Genomic DNA, 22,668 nt, shown 5'->3' with positions numbered 1-22,668 from the left:
CACTTCTGGGGCGGCTGCGGCCTGCTATTTTTAGGCTGGGGAGAGTCCAATAACCATGGACCTCCCTAGTCTGAGAATATCAGACCCCAGCTGTCTGCTTTACCTTGGCTGGTGATCCAATTTTGGGGGGACCCCTACGTGTTCTTTTTTTTTAATTATTTATTTTATTTAAAATAACAGCGTGGGGTGCCCTCAGTTTTGGATTACCAGCCGGGTACAAATAGGCAACTGGGGGTTGGGGGCAGACTTACCTGCCTGCTGTACCTGGCTAGCATACAAAAATATGGCGAAGCCCACATAACTTTTTCAGGGGGCAAAAGACTTCTGCATACAGTCCTGGATGGAGTATGCTGAGCTTTGTAGTTCTGCAGCTGCTGTCTGTCTGTATGGAGAAGAGCAGACAGCAGCTGCAGAACTACAAGGCTCAGCATACTCCATCCAGGACTGTATGCAGAAGTTTTTTGCCCACCAAAAAAATGACGTGGGCTTCGCCATATTTTTGTATGCTAGCCAGATACAGCAGGCAGCCACGGGCTGCTTCCAACCCCCAGTTGCCTATTTGTACCCGGCTGGGAACCAAAAATATAGGGAAGCCCATTTTTTTTTAATTATTTCACTTATTTCATGAAATAATTAAAAAACAAATGACGTGGGCTTCGCCCTATTTTTGTGTCCAGCCGGGTACAACTAGGCAGCTGAGGATTGGAATCCACAGCATAGGTTAGCCCGAGGTTTCTGGGCACCTCTGCTGCGGATTTCAGTCCGCAGCCGTCCCAGAAAATGGCGCTCTCATAGAAGTGCCATCATCTGGCGCTGTATCCAACTCTTCCAACAGCCCTGGAGCCGGGTGGCTTGTTGGGTAATCATGAGTTAATACTGGCTTTGTTTTACTAGCCAGTATTAAGCCAGAGATTCTTAATGTCAGGCACGTTTGACCCGGCCATTAAGAATCTACAATAAAGGGTTAAAAAAAAGACACCACACAGAGAAAAAATACTTTAATAGAAATAAATACACAGACACATTAGAGACTCCATCTTTATTACCCCCTGTCAGCCCTCCACGATCCTGCTCTTCTGTCTTCTTTCTTTCTAGTGTAGTAGTAGTGACGATTGTAGTGAGGATGAGGTTCACCAGCCCATCACTTGGAGCTGGGGAACCTCATCCTCAGTACAATCCTCACTAGTGTAGTAGTAGTGACGATTGTAGTGAGGATAAGGTTCACCAGCTCATCACTTGGGGCTGGGGAACCTCATCCTCAGTACAATCCTCACTACAATCGGGAAGCAGCGTGCAGCCTTCACTCCGTGAGTGATGAGTGCTGGCTGTCAGCGGTAACAGCGGTAACTAGAGATGAGCGAACTGGTCCCGGTTCGGCTCGAGGTCGGTTCGCCGAACGGAGGTCCCGTTCGAGTTCGGCTCGTCGAACGTTCGACGAACCGAACTCGAACTGCATAGGAAACAATGGCAGGCAATCACAAACACATAAAAACACCTAGAAAACACCCTCAAAGGTGTCCAAAAGGTGACAAACAACTCACAACACAACACAAACACATGGGAAAGTGACAAGGACATATACTCATGCGAAAACAAAACAGCTGGACAAGGAAAAAGAGGAGGACACACAGATATATGAGTATATGCAAGTAAACATCGATTCCATTATTGTGCAACTTGAGCCCTGCTCATTTTAGGCTTCCAATCTTGATAAATTGCCTGAGCTCGCCACGTACGCCTTGGGGATCTTGTCGTGTCCTGCAGCCAGCGTTCTCTCGGAACCTGTCTTCAGTGCTGCTGGGGGTCTGCTGGCAGATAAGCACACGTGTCTGTCTACTGACAATGTGGACATGGCTCTCAGAGGACTTTTCTTCCCCTGGGTCAGCCAGGGGACGGGAAAGGCACGCGTATTTTTCAGAGTGCTTCATGCAAAGCATCTTTTTCATTTTGAAAAGGGGGGTCAAGTGATGGCAGTCAAGTGGGGTGTGTGTGGCCCAATTAGTGGAAACGAGGGAGACTGTGGTTGGATTCCCTTCGCTTTTGAAAAAAGAACCAAGATGAACAAGTCGGGGCTCTCAGAGGACTTTTCTTCCCCTGGGTCATCCAGGGGAGGTGAAAGGCACGCGTATTTTTGAGAGTGCTTCATGCAAAGCATCTTTTTCATCTTGAAAATTGGCTCAACTGATGCCAGTCAAGTGGGGTGTGTGTGGCCCACTTAGTGGAAACGAGGGAGACTGTGGTTGGAGTCCCCTCGCTGTGTTTCTAAAAGAACCAAGATGAACAAGTCATGGCTCTCAGAGGACTTTTCTTCCCCTGGGTCAGCCAGGGGACGGGAAAAGGCACGCGTATTTTTGAGAGTGCTTCATGCAAAGCATCTTTTTCATTTTGAAAAGGGGCATCAACTGATGTCAGTCAAGTGGGGTGTGTGTGGCCCAATTAGTGGCAACGAGGGAGACTGTGGTTGGAGTCCCCTCGCTGTGTTTCTAAAAGAAACAAAATGAACAAATCATGGCTCTCAGAGGACTTTTCTTCCCCTGGGTCAGCCAGGGGACGGGAAAGGCACGCGTATTTTTGAGAGTGCTTCATGCAAAGCATCTTTTTCATTTTGAAAAGGGGCATCAACTGATGTCAGTCAAGTAGGGTGTGTGTGGCCCAATTAGTGGCAACGAGGGAGACTGTGGTTGGAGTCCCCTCGCTGTGTTTCTAAAAGAAACAAAATTAACAAATCATGGCTCTCAGAGGACTTTTCTTCCCCTGGGTCAGCCAGGGGACGGGAAAGGCACGCGTATTTTTGAGAGTGCTTCATGCAAAGCATCTTTTTCATCTTGAAAATTGGCTCAACTGATGCCAGTCAAGTGGGGTGTGTGTGGCCCAGTTAGTGGAAACGAGGGAGACTGTGGTTGGAGTCCCCTCGCTGTGTTTCTAAAAGAACCAAGATGAACAAGTCATGGCTCTCAGAGGACTTTTCTTCCCCTGGGTCAGCCAGGGGACGGGAAAGGCACGCGTATTTTTCAGAGTGCTTCATGCAAAGCATCTTTTTCTTTTTCAAAAGGGGGCTCAACCGATGCCAGTCAAGTGGGGTGTGTGTGGCCCAATTAGTGGCAACTAGGGAGACTGTGGTTGGAGTCCCCTCGCTGTGTTTCTAAAAGAAACAAAATGAACAAATCATGGCTCTCAGAGGACTTTTCTTCCCCTGGGTCAGCCAGGGGACGGGAAAGGCATGCGTATTTTTGAGAGTGCTTCATGCAAAGCATCTTTTTCATCTTGAAAATTGGCTCAACTGATGCCAGTCAAGTGGGGTGTGTGTGGCCCAGTTAGTGGAAACGAGGGAGACTGTGGTTGGAGTCCCCTCGCTGTGTTTCTAAAAGAACCAAGATGAACAAGTCATGGCTCTCAGAGGACTTTTCTTCCCCTGGGTCAGCCAGGGGATGGGAAAGGCACGCGTATTTTTGAGAGTGCTTCATGCAAAGCATCTTTTTCTTTTTCAAAAGGGGGCTCAACCGATGCCAGTCAAGTGGGGTGTGTGTGGCCCAGTTAGTGGAAACGAGGGAGACTGTGGTTGGAGTCCCCTCGCTGTGTTTCTAAAAGAACCAAGATGAACAAGTCATGGCTCTCAGAGGACTTTTCTTCCCCTGGGTCAGCCAGGGGACGGGAAAGGCACGCATATTTTTGAGAGTGCTTCATGCAAAGCATCTTTTTCATCTTGAAAATTGGCTCAACTGATGCCAGTCAAGTGGGGTGTGTGTGGCCCAGTTAGTGGAAACGAGGGAAACTGTGGTTGGAGTCCCCTCGCTGTGTTTTACATGCTTTTAGAAGGGCATGACATGGCTTGGAGGTTGACTTTCAGCATCTGCAAACTGTTGGCAACCAAAATGCTGCCTTTCCAACCTTTTTAACCGAAGATTTTCGAGACCTTATGCCCATCGCAGTGCCCCAAGAGCCGATGCCCAGGCGCCACTCCTTCTCCAACAAAGGCGTGCACGCTCTACACCAGCATGTCGCACTAAACATCACTGATTCCTTGAGAAACTCTGTGTGACAGGGTGCATTTCACCACAGATAATTGGCCCAGTAAGCATGGACAGGGGCGTTACATGTCGCTGACTGGGCAATGGGTTACTCTGGGGAGAGATGGAGAAGGGTCTGCTGTACAAGTCTTGCCGTCCCCACGAGTTGTTTCAATCCTTCTTTTGTATGTAGAAGTTAATACACTGCTTCTGCCTCTTCAACCTCGTGTGGGTCCTCCACCTTGGCGCAAACCCTGTGTGGTCAGGCCACCCTTCCTTGTAACTGCGCACAAGGAATACCACACACCTCCTTACTATGCTGGCAGCAGAGCTCAATGCCATCAGGCGGTCAAAGGTTTACTTTGAAATGTATGGGAAATGTGAGTCACACCGCTGAGAAGTTGTGGACGGTTAGCTCTGGAGACCGAGTTTCATCAATGGTTGTCTCTACTCAACCAGCAGCCAGGGAAGGCCGGGTGCGACAATGATGCAAACATGGGTGCGGCCCTTCGCTGTGACAATGTGACACACGTGCCTTGTGTGGTTCACGTGTTGAACCTGGTTGTCCAGCAATTTTTAAAGCACTATCCTGGCCCACATGGCCTTCTGCAGAGAGCACGGTGTAACGCCTTCCTTGATCCACACACTCAGATGGGCTGTAAATGATAGCCTAGAGGGAAGCCACTCACCAAGCAGGACCCCTAGAACCCTGAAACCCTTTAACCCCTATACAGGGATTAGGAATTACACAGGGCCCAAGGTGATTAATACCTGTGGAAGGCTGCAGTTCCAGAGAATAGTAGTCAGGCAGGGTCAAAACATTAATTGAGGAACAGGAACAGAATGGGACGGCCAGGACTTAATCAGAAAACAAGCAGAGGTGAAATGCGGATCGGCCAACAAGGTACATAAATAGCAAGCAGGAAAAGTAGTCAGGTAACAAGCACACAAAATCATAAAACTGAACTGGGGTTAAAATTAACCAGAGGTTCATAGCTATGTCTGGCAGTGGTCTGCAGACAGGATGGGCATAAAAAAGGGTGTGGTGTCTTCCCATTGGTTGTAGCTGAATGATGGTATTTCATCTGTGAGATACCCACCAGCTACATTCAGCCAGAGATTCTGCATCTGTCAAGGTAATGCAGCCCAGTGGGTGAGCATAACCTGTGTCCACCTGCGCCGCTGGCATCGACTCCTCTCCCATCATCAGCACTATGCATGAAAGGAACACGTTGTCACCTGGCGACCGGAGTACAAATTGACGGAGCGTACTCCGTTGGTGACTTAACAGCCGTGTGCGGCAATGATGCAAACTTGGCTGCGGGCCATCGTCAGGGCAATGTGACACACGTGCCTTGTATGGCTCACGTGTTGAACCTAATTCTCCAGCAATTTTTAAAACACCATCCCGGCCTACATGGCCTTGTGCAGCGGGCACGCTCGCCATGTGCTCACTTCCATCGTGCGCACACAGCAGCTCAACAACTTTCATCACTCCGGAAGTCTTAGGGTCTGGCAGTTAAACACCGGAAATGCGATGTTCCGACACGCAGGAATTGGAATCTGCACATGTTGCAGCGTGTGTGGCAGCACCGCAGAGCCCTGCTGAAATCCGGTATGACATATAGCCTGGGATAACTTGATCCAGAGGTGGTGCAGATCCCGCTGCTGGAGTGGTGTCAGATCAAGGACCTATGCACCCTGCTACACAGTTTACAAATGTCGAAGAAGATGTTTAGCACTGGCAATGTCATTCTCAGCGTGACAATTCTGGTCATCTACATGATGGAGCACACTGTAATTATTATTCGGAGTCAGGTGTTGGGACAAGAGGAAGGGGAGGAAGTACAGGAGGAGTCATATGCGGAAGGGATAACAAGATCTACGAGGTCCAGATGGTCAGCGGCACCTATGCGGCAGTCATGGTGAGGGAGAGGGATTAACAAGGGCGCATAGTATCAGCAAAAAGTGTTGAGGAAAGTGCAGGAGCCCATGAAGAAATGGAGGACGAACTGGCGATGGGCATGGAAGACTCAGCAGATGAGTGAGAGCTTGCTCACATTTCGGTTGTGCGAGGTTGTGGGGAGAGGGCAGAGGAAGGAGGCACGATTCTCACCTCTCTGCCACCAACACACCAAGGACTTGGTCCTCCTGGATGCACAAGACACATGAGCGCCTTCTTGCTGCACTACCTACATGACCCTCGAATTGTACGAATTCGAAGTAATCCTGAATACTGGGTTGCCACACTGTTAGATCCCCGGTACAAGACAAAATTTGGCGAAATAATTCCTGCCATAGAAATGGACGCACGTATACAGGAGTATCTGCAGAATGTGGTACGCAATCTTAGATCTGCTTTTCCACTAAACACCAGTGCTGCACAGAGTGAATCTCAACGCTTTGTCATGGATAGGAGGAAATGGTCTTTTCCTTGTCCACATCGGAGGGACCGAGGGATGGCTGCTGTGCTGAGATGGCGATGAGTACGGTGTCCCTGCAGAGTTGCACTTTTGGTCATATACCAAAATGAGTTGAAAAAGGACAGATGCTGGTGGAAAGGGGAACAGGTGTGTTGGAAAGGGGAAAAAAGTTTTGGTCCGTGGATTTGGTGGTTAAGCAAAAGTAACATTTGATGAAGAAACACCATCTGTTACAGTGGGACTGGCAGATTTGGATAAGGTGGTATATACTATGTTACCGCTATATAACGAAAATTAATAAGAAAAGAAAGAGAAAGGTATATATCCCCATCAGCAGTCAGTGTCCACCGTGCTCACAGTTGGAAAAGGAGAGGTTGGCAACTGGAAGGTTTGGTGGAGGATACAGAGCTGTGTGGCTATGAAACTAATAGTAGCCTGAACCGAGTTAGACGCCATTCGGATCTGGAGACTGGGAGCCCTGTTAGCGTCACAGGGTCCACATGCCCACCCAGCCCAGGAACTCTTTGTTAACAACACAGGAGCCATTGAGTACGCTGACCGTGTGCGTAGGGGCAACACCTGTGGACAGCAGGCGCATCAGCAGCAGCAGGCCTGTTAATGCCACTGGGCTGCACAAGCAGGACTGGTAGGACAGGAGCTGGTCTTAACCGTTCTGCGTTACCAACTGTGGTGGTGGCCTGCATCGACACCCTATTCCTGCCTACCTCTGGCCTAAAGCCGCAATGGGTTCAACACATGGAGGTGTGCTCTTTCGGAGCATAATAGAAGAATGCGCACCTCCTTGTTGGCTCCAGCCCCTTTTATAACCTGGGTCCGCCCCAAACCAGGGTGAACCACAATGAACCTCCTGAAGACAAAAGTAGAGTGACACGTCATGAGTGGCATAACTAGCGTCCTATTTGGAACCGCAACTTCAATGATGACCTCATGGCTGCCATGACCCAAACACCTCACCAGTCATCGTCTGACCATCAATAATGCGGTGACAAGTCATAAGGGTGGGCCTCTGCAAGCCATTTGGGAGGACACCTGATGCACTGTGGTCTATATGGGACCCCCACATCAGGGGCAGGGCCAAAGAGTTCATTACCGGACCTAGTCTCTGATGCAGTAAGTGCCTGAGCATGCTCAGTAGCATGAAATACAGTCTCTGAAAAAAGACTATCAGCTTTAGCATGGTGTCTAGGCACAAAACAGGACTTAAACTCAGCACGGAATGCAAGTACCTGTGCAAAGAGGCTTTTGACACTTAGTGTGGGAGCATGCGCTGTATCCCGAAATGAAGACTTAGCGTCAGGAATGGCACAGTCAGGCTGAGCATACTCACTAGGCGAAACACTGTAGTTAGGCTGCAGCTGGGGTAAATCGGCACACGCATGCGCACTAGCTGCCTCTCCACACTTAGACGTGGAGGAGAAATTGCTCTTCGGGTGTGAACTTGGAGATGCTGTCTATGAACAGAAGGAAAAGCTAAAGGAAGCCTCACTTTCTATCCCTCCGAATTATCAAATGCAGCAATGAATTCCCTGAGTTTGCTATAACATTAGCGTAGCAAAATGTGCATGAGGGTGTCATGTAGAGGTGCTAGAAATAGCTTGGCACCAGTGAAGCACCAATGGAATACAACATCCAGTTCTATGATGCCACTAAATGGCAGTATTTTTTGCTATCATTATACCTTATTAAAAACAGAGCAGGAGGGTGTCATGCAGAGGTGCTGCACATAGCTTGGTAGCAGTGGGGCACTAATGGAATACAACAGCCAGTTCTATGATGCCACTAAATGGCAGTATTTTTTGCTATCATTATAGCTTATTAAAAACAGAGCAGGAGGGTGTCATGCAGAGGTGCTGCACATAGCTTGGTACCAGTGGGGCACTAATGGAATACAACAGCCAGTTCTATGATGCCACTAAATGGCAGTATTTTTTGCTATCGTTATAGCTTATTAAAAAAAGAGCAGGAGGAAGTCATGCACAGGTGCTAGAAATAGCTTGGCACCAGTGGGGCACTAATGGAATACAACAGCCAGTTCTATGATGCCACTAAATGGCAGTATTTTTTGCTATCATTATAGCTTATTAAAAAAAGAGCAGGAGGGTGTCATGCACAGGTGCTAGAAATAGCTTGGCACCAGTGGGGCACTAATGGAATACAACAGCCAGTTCTATGATGCCACTAAATGGCAGTATTTTTTGCTATCATTATAGCTTATTAAAAACAGAGCAGGAGGGTGTCATGCAGAGGTGCTGCACATAGCTTGGTACCAGTGGGGCACTAATGGAATACAACAGCCAGTTCTATGATGCCACTAAATGGCAGTATTTTTTGCTATCATTATAGCTTATTAAAAACAGAGCAGGAGGGTGTCATGCAGAGGTGCTGCACATAGCTTGGTACCAGTGGGGCACTAATGGAATACAACAGCCAGTTCTATGATGCCACTAAATGGCAGTATTTTTTGCTATCATTATAGCTTATTAAAAACAGAGCAGGAGGGTGTCATGCACAGGTGCTGCACATAGATTTGCACTAGTGTGACTAGACAAAAGTCCAATAGCCACGTTTAGGATGCCACTAGGTACACTGACTGTTTGCTAGAATAATGGCTTAGTTAAAAAGAGTTGGAGTGTGCAATGCAGGCAGACGTGCTGCAAATATCTTTCCACTAGTGTGACTACACAAAAGTACAATAGTCACGTTTAGGATGCCACTAGGTACACTGACTGTTTGCTAGTATAATGGCTTAGTTAAAAAGAGTTGGAGTGTGCAATGCAGGCAGACGTGCTGCAAATATCTTTCCACTAGTGTGACTACACAAAAGTACAATAGCCACGTTTAGGATGCCACTAGGTACACTGACTGTTTGCTAGTATAATGGCTTAGTTAAAAAGAGTTGGAGTGTGCAATGCAGGCAGACGTGCTGCAAATATCTTTCCACTAGTGTGACTACACAAAAGTACAATAGTCACATTTAGGATGCCACTAGGTACACTGACTGTTTGCTAGTATAATGGCTTAGTTAAAAAGAGTTGGAGTGTGCAGAGGACAGGAGGGTACAGTGCCAGGATTGTGGGGCTCTGGGTAGAGGAATGGAAGCCTGCCTTTCTATTCACTCCTAATGGGGTAATGCAGCGACGAAATCCCTGACCTTGGCTACACAGACGCTGTCTCTGTTTTCAGGACCTGTCACCTATGGCTCTGACCCTGCCGGTTTGATCCCTTAAAAGGACTGATAGAAAGTGCTCTCCCTAAGCTGTCCAGCGCTGTGTATGGAACGCATACAGCTGTATCGGCGATAGGACAAAGGACGGAGCTGCGACAGTGATGTCTGACACTTATGACGCAGAAGAGATAATGGCGTCCTGGAGGAAAATGTCCGGTTTTATAATTCAGGGACATGTGACATGGACATCCTATCACACATGCCGTTGCTTCTCTGGCTAAAAGTCCACTTAGCTGTGTGTGTGTCTGGGATTGGCTGACATGCTGGCCCGCCCCACTACATGCGCGCGCTTAGGGAAGGAAGACAAGGGAAAAAAAAATGGCGATCGCCATTATACAAACAGGAGTGTTCTGAAGGCGCTGTTCACGCACACTATACACTGAAATGTCATAATAGTGTGAGTCACAGAGTGACTTACACTATTACAGCGGAAAGCCAGCTAGGAATTAGCTGTTTTTTTGCTGCTAGAACCGTTCTCGAACGTTTCTAGAACTATCGAGCTTTTGCAAAAAGCTCGAGTTCTAGTTTGATCTAGAACAGGCCCCAAAATCACTCGAGCCTAGAACTGGAGAACCTCGAACCGCGAACCGCGCTCAACTCTAGTGCGGGGTAGTGCCACAAGAAATTCTAAGTTTGCCCAGATGCTCAAGGAGTACCTTGCAGATCGAACAACTGTACTTCGACATTCCTCTGTGCCTTACAATTATTGGGTATCCAAGGTGGACATGTGGCATGAATTGGCTCTCTACGCCTTGGAAGTCCTGGCCTGCCCTGCCGCTAGCGATTTGTCAGAGCGTGTTTTTAGTGCCGCAGGTGGAATCATTACAGATAAACGCACCCGCCTGTCAACTGAAAATGCTGACAGGCTGACTCTGATCAAGATGAACAAGGGTTGGATTGGGCCAGACTTCACCACACCACCAGCAAATGAGAGCGGAATTTAAAGTTTGAAACGGGAATTTGCCATGTACCTCCACTCACCCATGGGTACACACTTCTGGACTTTGGATAATCACTGGACTGCTCCTCCTTCTCCTCATGCGCCACCATGATGACCGTTACAATAGTTAGGCCTTTGTTTCAGGTATACCCCCAGTGGTACATTTTTTCGCCCATTCTTTCAGAATGGACATTACAACGACAGGAGACCCGCTCCTTTGCAATGGGAACAATGTTTTGAGGCCCTCATGCACGTCTCTATCCAGGGACAAAGTGGAGCCTCCCAATTTTTGGCTGCCCTGCCAAAGGGCTATACTACAATAGACCCACTTCCTTACAATAGGCACTTCAGGTTTACAGGCCCTCATGCACGTCTGTATGCAGGGGCATTGGTGAACCTCACAATTTTGGACTGCCATGGCAAAGGAAAATACTACAAAGACTCACTTCCTCAAAATGGGCACATTAGACTCAAGAGGCCTTCATGTACGTCTCTTCTCAGGGACATCGGAGTCCCACACAATGTTTTACGTAAAATCTTACATGTATTAATCTCAAAAAGTAACATACACCAGCTCTATCTCACTATTGGGTATGTGCCCTTAACATTTCTGCCATGAAAATTCATTTTGGTGTCATTTTGGAAAGTTTTCTGGTGAGTCCGTAAAAATGGTGTAAAACGCGGACAAAATTGTTCACAGCTGTGACTTTTGAGTGATAAATCCTTCAAGGGGTCTTCCCCATGCTTTTGCCATGTCATTTGAGCACTCTACTGAGACTTTTGTGACATTTTTAGGGTTTCTACATGCTGCCGGGGGTCATTTAATAAAAATACTCGGGTCTCCCATAGGATAACATTGGGCTCGGTGCTCGGGCCGAGTACACGAGTATCTTGGGATGCTCGGCCCGAGCCTCGAGCACCCGAGCTTTTTAGTACTCGCTCATCAATAGTAATGAAACATTTACAATTTTTATTACATATTTTACCAGTTTTATTCCTACAAAGGGATATTGCTTAAATTGAAGTTTACATTGAATGTGTTACTTTTTTCTACACAGTTTAGTTGTTTGCTTTTGTATTTATGGGAACTATATATTTTGAAACAAACAGGATTTTTATAATATGGGATTATGTTTTCTGCTAAAATGGACAATAAAAAAGAAACCCAAATTCGTAGTTCTCTTTGTGATGGAAGCCAAAATGTATTGTCATTTGGCACTGAAACCAAGTATTTTATATATTACAGGTTGATAACAAATTACTTCAACAGAGAAAACGGCTTGATTTACTAGGGATTAAACCCAGGACCTTCTGCGTGTGAAGCAGATGTGATGACTACTACACTTTGAAACCTGTGAAATCCTGCAAAGTAATGGCAATTAGAGATGAGTTTTGACCGCCAGGGGAAAAAAAGAAAGTAATTCGCAGTTCTGTTGATGATGGAAGCGAAAACATCCCATCATTCGGCAACAAAGTCAAGAACTTCATATATTGTGGTTTGATAGGGTATTATTTCAACACAAAGAAATGATTGGTTTCACTGGGGATTGTACCCAGGACCTTCTGAGTATTAAGCAGACGTGTTGACCACTACACTATGAAACCTGATGGAAAGTTACTCTGTATTGGCAAGCAGAGCAGAATTGTGACTGACGGGGCCTTTTTATTGCTGAAGGAAAGTATTTTTGGTAATGAAACATTTACAATTTTTATTACATATTTTACCAGTTTTATTCCTACAAAGGGGTATTGCTTAAATTGAAGTTTACATTGAATGTGTTACTTTTTTCTACACAGTTTAGTCGTTTGCTTTTGTATTTATGGAAACTATATATTTTGAAACAAACAGGATTTTTATAATATGGGATTATGTTTTCTGCTAAAATGGACAATAAAAAAGAAACCCAAAATCGTAGTTCTCTTAGTGATGGAAGCCAAAATGTATTGTCATTTGGCACTGAAACCAAGAATTTTATATATTACAGGTTGATAGCAAATTACTTCAACAGCGAAAACGGCTTGTTTTTACTAGGGATTAAACCCAGGACCTTCTGCGTGTGAAGCAGACGTGATGACTACTACACTTTGAAACCTGTGAAGTCCTGCAAAGTAATGGCAATTAGAGACGAGTTTTGACCGCCAGGGGAAAAAAAAAATAATTCGTAGTTCTGTTGGTGATGGAAGCCAAAACATCCCGTCATTCGGCAAAAAAGCCAAGAACTTCATATATTGTAGTTGGATAGGGTATTATTTCAACACCAAGAACAGATTAGTTTCACTGGGGATTGAACCCAGGACCTTCTGCGTGTTAAGCAGACGTGATGACCACTACACTATGAAACCTGTGAAAGCCTGCAAAGTAATGGCAATTAGAGACGAGTTTTGACCGCCAGGGGAAAAAAATAATAATTCGTAGTTCTGTTGGTGATGGAAGCCAAAACATCCTGTTATTCGGCAACAAAGCCAAGAACTATATATATTGCAGGTTGATATGGTATTATTTCAACACCAAGAACAGATGGGTTTCACTGGGGATTTAACTCAGGTCCTTCTGCGTGTAAAGCAGACGTGATGACCACTACACTATGAAGCCTGATGAAAAGTTTCTGTGTATTGGCTAGCAGAGCAGAATTGTGACTGACGGGGCCTTTTTATTGCTGAAGGAAAGTATTTTTGGTAATGAAACATTTACAATTTTTATTACATATTTTACCAGTTTTATTCCTACAAAGGGATATTGCTTAAATTGAAGTTTACATCGAATGGGATTATGTTTTCTGCTAAAATGGACAATAAAAAAGAAACCCAAAATCGTAGTTCTCTTTGTGATGGAAGCCTAAATGTATTGTCATTTGGCACTGAAACCAAGAATTTTATATATTACAGTTTGATAGCAAATTACTTCAAAAGCGAAAACGGCTTGTTTTTACTAGGGATTAAACCCAGGACCTTCTGCGTGTGAAGCAGACGTGATGACAACTACACTTTGACACCTGTGAAATCCTGCAAAGTAATGGCAATTAGAGACGAGTTTTGATAACCAGGGGAAAAAAAAAATAATTCGTAGCTCTATTCGTGATGGAAGCCAAAACATCCCGTCATTCGGCAACAAAACCAAGAACTTCATATATTGTAGTTGGATAGGGTATTATTTCAATACAAAGAACAGATTGGTTTTACTGGGGATTGAACCCAGAACCTTCTGTGTGTTAAGCAGATGTGATGCCCACTACACTATGAAACCTGATGGAAAGTTACTGTGTATTGGCAAGCAGAGCAGAATTGTGACTGACGGGGCATTTTATTGCTGAAGGAAAGTATTTTTGGTAATGAAACATTTACAATTTTTATTACATGTTTTACCAGTTTTATTCCTACAAAGGGGTATTGCTTAACTTGAAGTTTACATTGAATGTGTTCCTTTTTTCTACACAGTTTAGTCGTTTGCTTTTGTATTTATGGGAACTATATATTTTGAAACAAACAGGATTTTTATAATATGGGATTATAATTTCTGCTAAAATGGACAATAAAAAAGAAACCCAAAATCGTAGTTCTCTTTGCGATGGAAGCCAAAATGTATTGTCATTTGGCACTGAAACCAAGAATTTTATATATTACAGGTTGATAGCAAATTACTTCAACAGCGAAAACGGCTTGTTTTTACTAGGGATTAAACCCAGGACCTTCTGCATGTGAAGCAGATGTGATGAGTACTACACTTTGAAACCTGTGAAATCCTGCAAAGTAAAGACAATTAGAGACGAGTTTTGACCGCCAGGGGAAAAAAATAATAATTCGTAGTTCTGTTTATGATGGAAGCTAAAACATCCCATCATTCGGCAACAAAGCCAAGAACTTCATATATTGTAGATTGATAAGGTATTATTTCAACACCAAGAACAGATTGGTTTTACTAGGGATTGAACCCACGACCTACTGCATGTTAAGCAGACGTGATGACCACTACACTATGAAACCTTACGGAAAGTTACTATGTATTGGTAAGCAGAGCAGAATTGTGACTGACGGGGCATTTTTATTGCTGAAGGAAAGTAATTTTGGTTACATAGTTACATAGTTACATAGTTACTTAGGTTGAAAAAAGACCTAGGTCCATCTAGTTCAACCTTCCTCCACCAGTTCTACATTTAGTCACTAAGTCATTTATAACCAACAATGTTTTGTGTACTGAGGAAATCATCCAGCCCTTTTTTAAAAGATGTTACAGTATCTGCCATTACTACCTCTTGTGGTAGGGCATTCCACAGTCTGACTGCCCTAACTGTAAAGAACCCTTTCCTATTTAGCTGTTGGAATCGCTTTTCTTCCACTCGCAGTGAGTGCCCCCTGGTCCTTAGTACTGTCTTTGGAAGAAATAAGTCATGTGCCAGTCCTTTATATTGACCACACATTTATTTATACATATAAATGAGATCTCCTCTGAGACGTCTTTTTTCTAAGCTAAACATATCTAACTTTTTCAACCTGTCATCATATGGGAGGCCTTCCATTCCTTGTAATAGTCTAGTTGCCCGCCTTTGAACTGACTCTAACTTCTGAATGTCCTTTTTAAAATGTGGAGCCCAAAACTGGATCCCTTATTCCAGATGTGGCCTTACAAGTGATTTATAGAGGGGTAACAATATGTTGGGATCACGGAATCTAATCTCTCTTTTATACACCCTAAAATATTGTTTGCTTTAGCAGCTGCTGCTTGACATTGAGTGCTGCTGCTCAGCTTATTTGTAATGAGAATACCCAAGTCCTTCTCCTGTTCTGTAGTCCCGAGTTTACTTCCATTTAATGTATACGCAGCTATAGGATCACTCCATCCTAGGTGCATTACTTTACATTTATCAACATTAAATCTCATTTGCCAAGTATCTGCCCATTCTGACATCTTATCCAGATCTTTTTGTAATATTGTACTATCCAGGTCAGTTTTTAATATCCTACATAGTTTGGTGTCATCGGCAAAGACTGACACTGTACTATCAATCCCATCCACAAGGTCATTAATAAAGAGATTAAAAAGAATCGGTCCAAGCACAGATCTCTGCGGCACCCCACTGCTGACTATAGCCCATTTAGAGAATGTACCATTTATGACTACTCTTTGTTTCCTATCTTTTAGCCAATTCCTTACCCAGTTGCATATTGTGTCCCCTAGTCCTTGCTTCTGGAACTTTAGTATAAGGCTATTATGTGGTACAGTATCAAATGCCTTTGCAAAGTCCAAATAAATCACATCAACTGCATTACCAATATCCAGGTTTGAACTTACCCCCTCATAGAACCCCAACAGGTTGGTTAGACACGACTTATCTTTCATGAATCCATGCTGTTTGTCAGTTATCATATTATTTTCTGCAATATATTTTTGCATGTCATCCCTTAAAATGCCCTCAAAAACTTTGCATACTACTGATGTCAGGCTTACCTCTTACCTTTCCTAAATATCGGTACCACATCAGCAATCCTCCAATCCTGAGGCACCAACCCTGTTACAAGTGAGTCTAAAAAGATGAGATACAGTGGTCTGTCGATTACGGAGCTCAATTCCCTCAATATTCGTGGATGAATGCCATCTGGCCCTGGGGATTTGTCAATGTTTAATTTACTCAGACGTAGGCGTACTTCATCTTGTGTTAAATTAATTATATCGGGTGGTGAACTTTGATTTTTCACTTGTTGAATGATCCCTGGTACAGTCAGTTCCTTGGTGAATACAGATGAGAAATGCCTATTTAATATCTCAGTCTTTTGTTTGTCCTCTATAACTAACTTGTTATTATATTTTAAGGGGCCGATACTATCCTTTGTTTTCCTTTTGGCATTAATGTATTTATAAAAGATTTTGGGATTTATTTTAATGTCATTGGCGATTTTTGTTTCAGTAGCTTATTTTGTTTGTTTGATTTCTTTTTTACATTTCCTATTGATATCTTTATACTTCTGAAATGCTATTTCTGTATTCTCAGCCTTTAAGATTTTAAATGCACTTTGTTTTTGTTTTATTATACTTTGTACAGTCTTTATTATCCATAGTGGTTTCTTTTTATTCCTGGACATTTTATTACCAGAGGGTATACGTTTTTTACAGGACTCTAGTAGTATATCCTTAAACTTACCCCATTTATGTTCGGTATCCCCAGTTATTATGACTTTGTCCAAATCTACATTTAAGCTCTTCCCTTAATTTGTTGAAATCAGCTTTCCTAAAATTCCAGGTTTTAGCATCCCCCTTTGAAATGTTCTATTGAATATTATGTTGAAGCTTACCATATTATGATCACTGGTGCCCAAGTGCTCCAGGACCTGTAGATCTGAAATTGTATCCGGTCTATTTGACAGGACCAGATCTAGCAAATTATCTCCCCTGGTCGGTTCACCTACCATCTGAGAGAGGAAATTGTCTTGAATAGTAGATAAGAACTTACAGATTTTAGCAGAACCAGAAGATTCTATGTCCCACTGTATGTCTGGATAGTTGAAATCCCCCATAATAAGAACTCGATTATTATTATTAGCTGCCTTTTCAATTTGTTCCAGCATTTCACCCTCTATTTGTTGAGGTATGTTAGGAGGCTTATAGCAAACTCCAATTAGTATTTTTCCATTATTCCCCTCCCCATGTACATTTACCCATACTGACTCTACATTGTTGCTGTTCCCCTCAATGTCATCATACAACACAGGTTTTAGGTATATATTTTACCAGTTTTATTCCTACAAAGGGATTTTTCTTGAATTGAAGTTTACATTGAATGTGTTACTTTTTTCTACATAGTTTAGTCATTTGCTTTTGTATTTATGGGAACTATATATTTTGAAACAAACAGGATTTTTATAATATGGGATTATGTTTTCTTCTAAAATGGACAATAAAAAAGAAACCCAAAATTGTAGTTCTCTTTGTGATGGAAGCCAAAATGTATTGTCATTTGGCAACGAAACCAAGAATTTCATATACTACAGGTTGAGAGCAAATTACTTCAACACCGAAAAAAGATTGGTTTCACTGGGGATTGAACTCAGAACGTTCCGCATGTGAAGCAGACTTGATGACCACCACACTAGAAAACCTGTGAAATCCTGCAAAGTAATGGCAATTAGAGACGAGTTTTGACCGCCAGGGGCAAAAAAAAATAATTCGTAGTTCTGTTGGTGATGGAAGCCAAAACATCCCGTCATTCGGCAACAAAGCCAAGAACTTCATATATTGTAGTTTGATAGGGTATTATTTCAACACCAAGAACAGATTGCTTTTACTGGGGATTGAACCAGTGTTAAGCAGACATGATGACCAATACACTATGAAACCTTATGCAAAGTTACTGTGTATTGGCTAGCAGAGCAGAATTGAGACTGACGGGGCCTTTTTATTGCTGAAGGAAAGCATTTTAGGTTAATTAAACATTTACAATTTTTATTACATATTTTACCAGCTTTATTCCTACAAAGGGATATTGCTTAAATTGAAGTTTACATGTGTTACTTTTTTCTACACAGTTTAGTCGTTTGCTTTTGTATTTATGGGAACTATATATTTTGAAACAAGCAGGATTTTTATAATATGGGATTATGTTTTCTGCTAAAATCGACAATAAAAAAGAAACCCAAAATCGTAGTTCTCTTTGTGATGGAAGCCAAAATGTATTGTCATTTGGCAACAAAACCAAGAATTTTATATATTACAGGTTGATAGCAAATTACTTCAACAGCGAAATCGTCTTGTTTTTACTAGGGATTGAACCCAGGACCTTCTGCGTGTTGAGCAGACGTGATGACCAGTACACTATGAAACCTGATGGAAAATTACTGTGTATTGGCAAGCAGAGCAGAATTGTGACTGACGGGGCCTTTTTATTGCTGAAGGAAAGTATTTTTGGTTAATGAAACATTTACAATTTTTATTACATATTTTACCAGTTTTATTTCTACAAAGGGATTTTGCTTAAATTGAAGTTTACATTAAATGTGTTACTTTTTTCTACATAGCTTAGTCATTTGCTTTTGTATTTATGGGAACTATATATTTTGAAACAAACAGGTTTTCTTATAATATGGGATTATGTTTTCTGCTAAAATGTTCAATAAAAAAGAAACCCAAAATCGTAGTTCTCCTTGTGATAGAAGGGAAAATGTATTGTCATTTGGCAACGAAACCAAGAATTTCATACTTTACAGGTTGATAGGAAATTACTTCAACACCGAAAACAGATTGGTTTCACTGAGGATTGAACACAGAACGTTCTGCATGTGAAGCAGACTTGATGACCACCACACTTTAAAATCTGTGAAATCCTGCAAAGTAATGGCTATTAGAGACGAGTTTTGACTGCCAGGAAAAAAAAAAAAATTCCTTGTTCTGTTGGTTATGGAAGCCAAAACATCCCATCATTCGGCAACAAAGCCAAGAACTTTATGTATTGTAGTTGGATAGGGTATTTTTTTAACACCAAGAACAGATTGGTTTTACTGGGGTTTGAACCCAGGACCTTCTGCGTGTGAAGCAGACGTGATGACTACAACACTTTGAAACCTGTGAAATCCTGCAAAGTAATGGCAATTAGAGACGAGTTTTGACCACCAGGGGAAAAAAAAATAATTCGTAGTTCTATTGGTGATGGAAGCCAAAACATCCCGTCATTCGGCAACAAAGCCAAGAACATCTTATATTGTAGTTGGATAGGGTATTATTTCAACACCAAGAACAGATTGATTTCACTGGGGATTGAACCAAGGACCTTCTGCGTGTTAAGCAGACGTGATTACCACTACACTATGAAACCTGATGGAAAGTTACTGTGTAATGGCAAACAGAGCAGAATTGTGACTGACGGGGCCTTTTTATTGCTGAAGGAAAGTATTTTTGGTAATGAAACATTTACAATTTTTATTACATATTTTACCAGTTTTATTCCTACAAAGGGATTTTGCTTAAATTGAAGTTTATATTGAAAGTGTTACTTTTTTCTACATAGTTTGGTCTTTTGCTTTTGGATTTATGGGAACTATATTTTTTGAAACAAACAGGATTTTTATAATATGGGATTATGCTTTCTGCTAAAATGGTCAATAAAAAAGAAACCCAAAATCTTAGTTCTCTTGGTGATGGAAGCCAAAATGTATTGTCATTTGGCAACGAAACCAAGAATTTCATATATTACAAGTCGATAGGAAATTGCTTCAACACCGAAAACAGATTGGTTTCACTGGGGATTGAACCCAGGACCTTCTGTGTCAAGCAGACGTGATGACCGTTACACTATGAAACCTGTGAAATCCTGCAAAGCAATGGCAATTGGAGACGAGTTTTGACCGCCAGGGGAAAAAAAAAAATTCGTATCTCTGTTGGTGATGGAAGCCAAAACATCCTGCCATTCGGCAACAAAGCCAAGAACTTCATATATTGCAGGTTGATAGGGTTTTATTTCAATCAGTAATTTATATCAGCTCACCGCTCACCGTGTGTAGGCTCACTCCTGGTTGTCCCCTGGAGCACGGACAGGCACTACCACAGCCTAGTATTGCAGATAAAAAAGAAGGGATGTCCAGCTCTTCAGGCAGAGAAACCAAGGTCTTTAATTCATCATGCAGATACAACGAAATACATGGCCAGCACTACGCGTTTTAGGTGTAAAACTCACCCTTAATCATGATGCTGGAAAGGAGGCGCTACAGAGTTTATATACAATTGTCAAAGCAGGTGTTTAGAACACTTGAGCACCATACACATTTTAAGTCAGGCTTCCATAATGATTATAATATAATACAAACAAGATTTTTTTTAGATTTTTTGGATTTTCTTAAAAATATCTGGACTAAATATAGATATATATTACAGCATACTGGTTATGGTGCGCCAATATACAGTGCAAATATGCATACTTGAAAATACACGCACATATTAGTATATAAATATACATAAACATGCACAATTACAATGACACCTATAAACCTGCACATGGAAATAATTGTTTTATTCTGTGATTTTTCCCTTTTTATTTTAATTATTTAATAGTGACACCTTATATAAGATTTAATTCAAAAACAAAATGTTCTTTAAATTGAATGATGTCCTACATTTATGTGCAGTTGGTAATCATGCTTTTGTTGAATATATTTCTGAAAACTACCCAATTCTATGTAGCTCATCTATAATACTGGTTTCGTATTGAGAAAAAAAATTATCAGTTCTTAAAATTTTAATAATTTATTTGGTGATTTTTTTGATTATTTTTTGGCTGTGTCTGCCTAGATATAATACAAAGTACAATTAATAGTAAGCAAAGGTTGTTGAGATTGTATTTTAAATTGCAGCCATTCATGTCAAGCTGTTATCTGTGATAAGTATTGCTTTTGTTTAACTCAGTGTGTGGAAAATCGGCCGTACACCTCCACGGCAAACTATAAAGGTCCAGTCACACTAAGCAACTTACCAGCGATCCCAACAACGATAGGGATCGCTGGTAAGTTGCTAGGAGGTTGCTGGTGAGCTGTCACACTGCGACGCTCCAGCGATCCCACCAGCAACCTGACCTGGCAGGGATCGCTGGAGCGTGGCTACACGAGTTGCTGGTGAGCTCACCAGCAACCAGTGACCAGCCCCCAGTCTCCTAGTTACAGCACACATCAGGTTAATTAACCCGATGTGTGCTGCAGCTAAATGTGCACAGAGCAGGGAGCAGCGCACACTGAGCGCTGGCTCCTTGCTCTCCTAGTTACAGCACACATCGGGTTAATTGCCTGATGTGTGCTGCAGCTATCTGTGCACAGAGCAGGAGCCGGCAGCACAGGCAGTGAGAGCGGAGGAGGCTGGTATCAAAGGTAAATATCGGGTAACCAATGACAGGGCTTCTTGGTTACCCGATGTTTACATTAGTTACCAGCCTCAGCAGAAGCTGGCTCCCTGCTCACTGCACATTTAGTTGTTGCTGTCTCGCTGTCACACACAGCGATCTGTGCTTCACAGCAGGACAGCAACAACTAAAAAATGGCCCAGGACATTCAGCAACAACCAACGACCTCACAGCAGGGGCCAGGTTGTTGCTGGATGTCACACACAGCAACATCGCTAGCAACGTCACAAAAGTTGTTCGTTACCAGCGATGTTGCTAGCGATGTTGCTTAGTGTGACGGGGCCTTAAGATTAGCACTAACAGATCAAAGCCGCAAGTTGTAATCAGTGCCATTAAGACTGTAGCACGATCATCCATAAACTTCACATGGGAGAACTTCTGTTGTGAACACTGGGAGATAAGCCCCAAGCTTTTTTCTAGGGACATGAACACACCCTACTACCAATAGGATCATTGTGAATCACACGATCGCAGGTAGTATGAAGCAGACTTAAAAGTTCCACATTGCAGAAGCAGACCTTCATGTTGCAAATGTTCGTTTATTAACAGTAGAGTTGATCGTGGTTCGCGGTTCTCCAGTTCGCGGTTCGAGTGATTTTGGGGGGTGTTCTAGAACGAACTAAAACGCGAGCTTTTTGCTAAAGTTCGATAGTTCTAGTTACGTTCGAGAACGGTTCTAGCAGCAAAAAGCAGGGCTTTTTGCAGCTAGTGTGCAGGAGCCATCGCTGGCAGCCTGCCAGAAGCTGGTAACCAAGATAAACATCGCGTATCCAAGCAAAGCGCTTTGGTTAGTAACCCGATATTTATCCTAGTTACGTGTGCAGGAAGCCCACACTTCCCTGCTCAGCTCACTCCGCCCCCTCCTGCACGCGGCCTGTACACACACACACACACACACACTCACACTCACCTGTCCCCAGCCAAGCAGTCCACGACACTGACGTCCTCAGCGCCATATGACCCCGCTAGGCTCCACCCACTTCGCACTCCGCCGCCAGCACACATGGCTCCGCCCACCTGGCACTCTGCACACATGGTCCTGCTAGGCTCCGCCCACCTGGAACTCTGCACACATTACCCCGCTAGGCTCCGCCCACCTGGCACTCTGCACACATGGCTATGCTAGGCTCCTCCCATCTGGCACTTTGCACACATTACCCCGCTTGGCTCCGCCCACCTGTCA

General features: G+C 43.2%; 1 non-coding gene across 1 annotated transcript; it reads right to left on the bottom strand.

The window, feature by feature from the left end:
- Positions 1-12,887: 12,887 nt before the first annotated feature.
- On the bottom strand, positions 12,888-12,960 carry TRNAV-AAC (transfer RNA valine (anticodon AAC)). The gene has a single exon. It is a non-coding gene; the product is annotated as a tRNA-Val (tRNA).
- Positions 12,961-22,668: the final 9,708 nt, after the last annotated feature.

The sequence above is a fragment of the Anomaloglossus baeobatrachus genome, chromosome 2 (genome assembly GCF_048569485.1).
Source record: "Anomaloglossus baeobatrachus isolate aAnoBae1 chromosome 2, aAnoBae1.hap1, whole genome shotgun sequence".
NCBI classification, from domain to species: Eukaryota; Metazoa; Chordata; class Amphibia; order Anura; family Aromobatidae; genus Anomaloglossus; species Anomaloglossus baeobatrachus.
Note: the sequence above shows the minus strand (reverse complement) of the source record. Positions and strands in the feature narration are given on the sequence as shown.